Source organism: Malania oleifera, chromosome 9 (assembly GCF_029873635.1).
Source record: "Malania oleifera isolate guangnan ecotype guangnan chromosome 9, ASM2987363v1, whole genome shotgun sequence".
In the NCBI taxonomy this organism is placed as follows: Eukaryota; Viridiplantae; Streptophyta; class Magnoliopsida; order Santalales; family Ximeniaceae; genus Malania; species Malania oleifera.
This window is the reverse complement of record NC_080425.1, coordinates 87,698,973-87,704,972: the sequence shown is the minus strand read 5'-3', so window position 1 is coordinate 87,704,972 and position 6,000 is coordinate 87,698,973.

Genomic DNA, 6,000 nt, shown 5'->3' with positions numbered 1-6,000 from the left:
GGGTTGGGTTCACTTAGTAACAACCCAATGCTTATTAGCATAGTTGAAATGTTTAAAGATGGTTGCCATGCACCCTGCATGAATTACAATCTGATTCTTGTTATAAATTAAATGTACGGATGTAAAACAAACTCATAACTTCGTATTGACGTCATGCACATATGAACATAATAGAAATTTGTATCTTATGATGATATCTTGCCCATCTAGCAGACCAAATTCAACTGATCCAAATCAGTAGATGGAAAACACAAAACCCATATTATCAATCATTCTTTTTTAAAAGACTTCATCAACATAAATTTTCAAAATAAACCAAACCAAAAGCATGAATGAATGGGAGAAGAAAAAGTCACCAAAAAATCAATAACGACGTAAACCTACAAGAATTCCTTCCTTTGCAATACTTCTATAAGCAGTGTAATGATTAACAGAATAGGTCGCTGAAGTGCTGAGGTCTATCTCTTTACTAGCAAATTTGACAATCAATACATTGTCATCCCCTAAAACTCTTTGCAGGTGAGTCCTTTGTTTGTTTAGATATAGGCCCTGGAATAAATGTAATTAACTAATGAGAACAATGAAAAGAAAAAGATACTTTCTAGAATATCAGCTTACATCTTGAGAAACTCCTCTCTAGTTCTGTTTGGAAAAAAAATTTTAGAAGTGACGCTAAATTTCACATTATGTCCTTCAAAGCCTCAAGATTGTGGTGGCAGTCCAAAATACATCTTCAATGCATTATCTCAGCATAAGACAACTTACAAATGTTTCTGATTCTTCTTCTAATTGGTTGTCAAGTGAAAATACTGTAATGATGTTGTGTGTGTGTGCGTGATCACCTAGCCCTGCTTGCAAATGCTTCTACCTGCTGCTAGATTGTTTATTGAGTGTCAACACGGCTGCTTAAGTGCCTGCAGTTATTCGAGGCTATTTATATCTGTGATTCCTCCTAGAATATTGAATTCTGTAGTCGTGACTGCTTTTTGAACTTAACCTTTGAAGTTCTATAGTGTTTCTTTCTGCTAGTGTGCGCTGCCTAATTTGCATTGTTGCTGTGTTTTTCATTCTTTGTATTGGTGTGTACTGATTGAGGGGTGGATTATTTCGTCCTCTACAATCTGATGTTGATGTGATTTATTTTTTATGCCTGTATATGTGCTACGTAGTGATTTATTTTCAAAAACCGTATACTTATTTTTTTAACTTTCTTAATTTGTAGGGTTTGCAACTGTGACAACGTCAGGATGATGTCATGCAGTTCGGATGCAGCTATCCATTTTTTTTTTTATATTTGAACAAATGAAATGTATTTAAATTTGAATTTTTATAATGTTGTGTATTTAAATTTGAATTTGTATAATATATTTGTATTTGAATTTGAATTTGTATAATATATTTGTACTTAAATTTGAATTGCAATTATGGTTTTTACAAGAATTAATTTGAATCAGATTTTTACAGGAATTAATATTTGGAAAAAAATACACTTTCCTATTAATTGTGCAATTTAAGTATTAGTGACGATTTCAAAATCGTCACTAATAGTATGTCTTTAGTGACGGTTTAAAACCGTCACTAAAACCATAAGTAACGGTTCTGAAGAGCAATAGTAACGGTTCATAAACCGTCACTATTACTAGACAAATAGTGACGGTTCAGAAATCATCACTAATAATGAAGTAATAGTGATGAACTTAAACCGTCACTAATAATTGAGTAATACTTATGAATATAAAATCATCACTAATAATATAGCAATAGCGATGCATTTAAACCGTCACTAATGATAGAGAATTAGTGACGAATTTAAAACCGTCACCAATAATAGAGCATTAGACACGATTTTTGATCGATTTGGTCTAGAATCTATAGTGACGGGTTTCGGTCTTTAGTGACGGATTAGAATCGTCACTAATACGATATTATTAGTGACGGATTTAAACCGTCACTAATACTCTATTATTAGTGACGGTTTGAGATATTCGTCACTAATAAGTATTAGTAATGGCAGGTATAGCGACAAATTGAAAATCATCACTAATACTTATAGAACCATCACTAAAACTAGTAGTGACGGTTTTGTGAGTATTAGTGACGGTTTAAAACCGTCACTAATAACCTTATTTTTTGTAGTGCCACATGCCCTATTAAATCACATTTGGACTCTTTCTTTCCAACTTTGGTGCCTAAGGAAAGGTACACCTACCTCTACCGAAACCTTCCTCCATACATCAGCAGCAAGATCTCCCTTATTTAAAACATGCTCCACATCTTCTGATTGCGTCATCTCACAATAATCACATGCCGAAGCAAGTGATACCCCCACCCTTCTCACCTTTTCATCAATGCTTAAGCACTCAAAAGCAGCCTTCCATATACAGATAGTAGTTTTCTTCAGTAACCATTTGTTTCAAACCCACTTTGCGAATCAAACTTTGGAGTTCTAACTCTGATAGCATCCCATGCCGACTTTGCATTAAAGCAACCATTCTTTTCCAAGAGCCATAGAAGTATGTCCGAAGAGTTTCTAAGTTTTCCAACTCTTTCCGTTACTTCTTCCATTTTATTAAATCCCAGAATCCTTTGCAAATTTTCCACATCCCACACATTATTAATAACCAATCTTTTAATCTAATATGTGAATGTGCACCATCTAGACATTCTAAAAACAAAGGTCTTGAATCCAGAAACTTATCATACGACAATTTTACATCTCCTTCTCTAACCTTCCACTTAGATTTACTTAATAGTTCAAGCATACACTGTAGAATTTTCCTCCAAAAGAAGAATCTGATCCATGTGGCCTGCAAAGAGCAATATATTCTCTTTTAACATATTTAGCTTTAAAAAATCTAGCCCATAAATAATTTTGTGTTAATAACTATCAACCAAACTTCATAAACAATGACCATTGCACTTCCAAAATATCTCTTACTCCTGTAACCCCCCCCCTCCTCCACAAGAACACATAATTTCTTCCAAGCCCTCCATTTCATTTTTTCTTTTCCATCCTTAAATCCCCATAAAAAAAGAGGCAAACATACCCGGTATCTTTTTTATCACCATTTTCGGAGCATTTGGAATAGCTAACAGATGCAATGACATGCTCGAAAGCACATGTCTCAACAAAACTAGACGACCTCCTTGAGACAACAGTCTACTTTTTCAACCCTCAATTTTCTTATTGATTTTTTTAATTAAATGGTCAAAATGACAGCCCTTCAATTTACCATCCACGATCGGCACTCTCAAATACGTAAAAGGAAATTTACCTTCAATAAAACTAGTCTCTTGTAGAATTTCTCCCTTCCTCTGAGCACCCAACTTCTTTGAGAAAAAAATAACTGATTTATCTTTATTCACCCTTTGACCAGTCTAGCTTTCATACTCCTTGATTACCTCCATTAACAATCTAACAAATTTTTTACTAACATTAGCAAATATAACAACATCATCTGCGTATATTAAATGCGATATAATAGGTGCACCACTCGGATGCGCAAACGATAAAATCTACTTCTCAGTCATCTTTTTTTGGATTATTTTATAAAGAACTTCGTCCATTATGATGAAAATATACGGATACAACGGATCCCCCTACCTCAAGCCCCTTTTTGACTTGAAAAAACCCCTGTAAGTGTCATGCAACATAATAGAAAACCATGGAGTAGAAATACAATTATGAATCAACTTACAAAACCAATCTAAAAAACCAAGAGCATGGAAAATCTAATCTACCACCTGCCACTCCACTTGATCATACGCTTTACTCATGTCAAACTTTAGCTTCATATAACCTCCTCTCACCCGCCTATGTAATAATTTTGTCATCTCTTGAGCAAGCATTATATTTTCAAAAATACTTCTCCTTTTCACAAAATCAGCTTGCTTAAAAGATATTAAATCACTCATCACCAACGATAGCTTACCAACAAGGATTTTGGAGAAAACTTTATAGATTATGGTACAAAGGCTTATCGGGCGAAATTTATCAAAAGATTGGGGATCATTTACTTTTGGAATAAGAATTATATAAAAGGAACAAAAGTACTCAGGCAACATATCACCTTTGAGGAACTATTTTACCGCATCCATCACATCATTTTTTATAATCTTCCAGCAGGTAATATAGAAAGAAGACCCAAAACCATCCAGACCTGAGCTACTGCCTAGTTGCGGATACTATTTGGTTGTGAATATTTCTTGTTTAGGTGAATACTATCTGTTTGTGAACATAAACGTGCATGTGAGGTTTATTTAAGGAAGCTTTATGTGATGTGAAGTGCCCTATGTGGGCCACGTACTGTGAAATAGTAGCTGCCCTACGTGGGCCACATACAATGAAGTACGCAGCTGCCCTATGTGGGCCACGTACTGAGAATTACTCAGTTGCCCTAAGTGGGCCACATCCTAAGAGGTACGCAGTTGCCTTGAGTGGGCCACGTACTGAGAGCTATAGGGAGAGATGCTTAGTACGCAGTTACACAGTAGCCCTATGTGGGCCACGTACTAGGTAGTATGCAGTAGCCCTATCTGGGCCACATACTGGATAGTACGCAGTAGCCCTATATGGGCCACGCACTGGGTTGTATACAGTAGCCCTATGTGGACCACGTACTGCGAGGTATGTAGTTGCCTTAGGTGGGCCACGTATTGAGAGCAATGGAATGTATTGTATCCAGCGGGGATGTGTTGTGATGTATGTGTATACGTGGATCTCTGTGGTATGATTAATATTGGATTGTGTGAAGTATATATATTGTATCCTGTGTGGATGAATTGTGGTGTATGTGTTTACAGACTATGTGGGATGATTGATGTGAATGTGTGTAAATACTGGTATGTGAACTCAAATGCATAAATGTTTTTGGCAAAGTAAAACTCTTTGTCTGAAGGCTTACTGGGTAAGGTGAGTGCCCTTATCAGTATCAGTTGTAACCACACCCAGATTAAAGGGTACGGTTATAAATGGTATCAGAACAAAGGGGCATTAAATGTATGGGCGTGTGAACTCCCCAATCCTCGGGAACTTTCGCTATAAATATTGGTTGTATATGTGTGATTACGAACTGTGTGTGCGTGTGTGTGTATCCTTTCAGACAATCTTGATTATTAAACAGCTATAGTTTTTATACACTAGAACTCATTTGCCGCACACTGTTATAGTTTATTCTTCCTTACTGATAGGTGTCTTACCCTGGCGAATTATTGACTTTTCAAGTCCTTCAGGTGATTGAACTTAGAAAGCTCCGGGGTAGGGTTTAGAATTTTGGTAACTTGTGAGTGGTTACGAGAACTGATATATGTATAAATATGTTTTTAAATGTTGGTTATGTAATAAAAAGAATATGGACAGAAAGATACACTTTATGGATGTATAGTATATAGTACTCTAGTATTTATTTGGAGAATGTTTAGTTATTTCTGCTGCGTGAATGATATTAGATATGTGTGAATGGTCTCATCACACCTCGGGCCCCACCTGACAGGTTCGAGGCGTTACAGTTGGAACCTTCTAGGAGCACTTGGTCTTTGTGGGGGAGGAATGGGAGGTCGTTCTTGAGGTATTGCTCTCTCTCTTGGAGTGTGGTTTTGCTCCATAGAATGATGGGAAGTAACCTCATTATCAACCTCAAGGGGTTGTCCCAAATTTTCTTGTAGTGGGTTAGGAGCTAACTAGCTTCCAATCTCTCAATTCTTGCAAGCACATTGGTCAAGTCTTAGGTCAAGTCATGGACTTGGTCTTGCAAGTCATCTAAGAGTGTGTCACGGGCCATATCATTCCTGCTACCACGATAATGATTCCCAGTTTGGGTTGCCATCAAAACACAACAAACACAAGGGAAATGGGCTCACGACCAAGGGATTTTTGGGCAAGGGGGTCACGGTTTTTAAAGGAATTTTGGGGAGGCCAATTTGGCCAACGGAAATGGGACATTGAGGGTTCGCCTAATCCAACATAGGTTTGGATACCGAGATGATGTAGGACAGGTATGG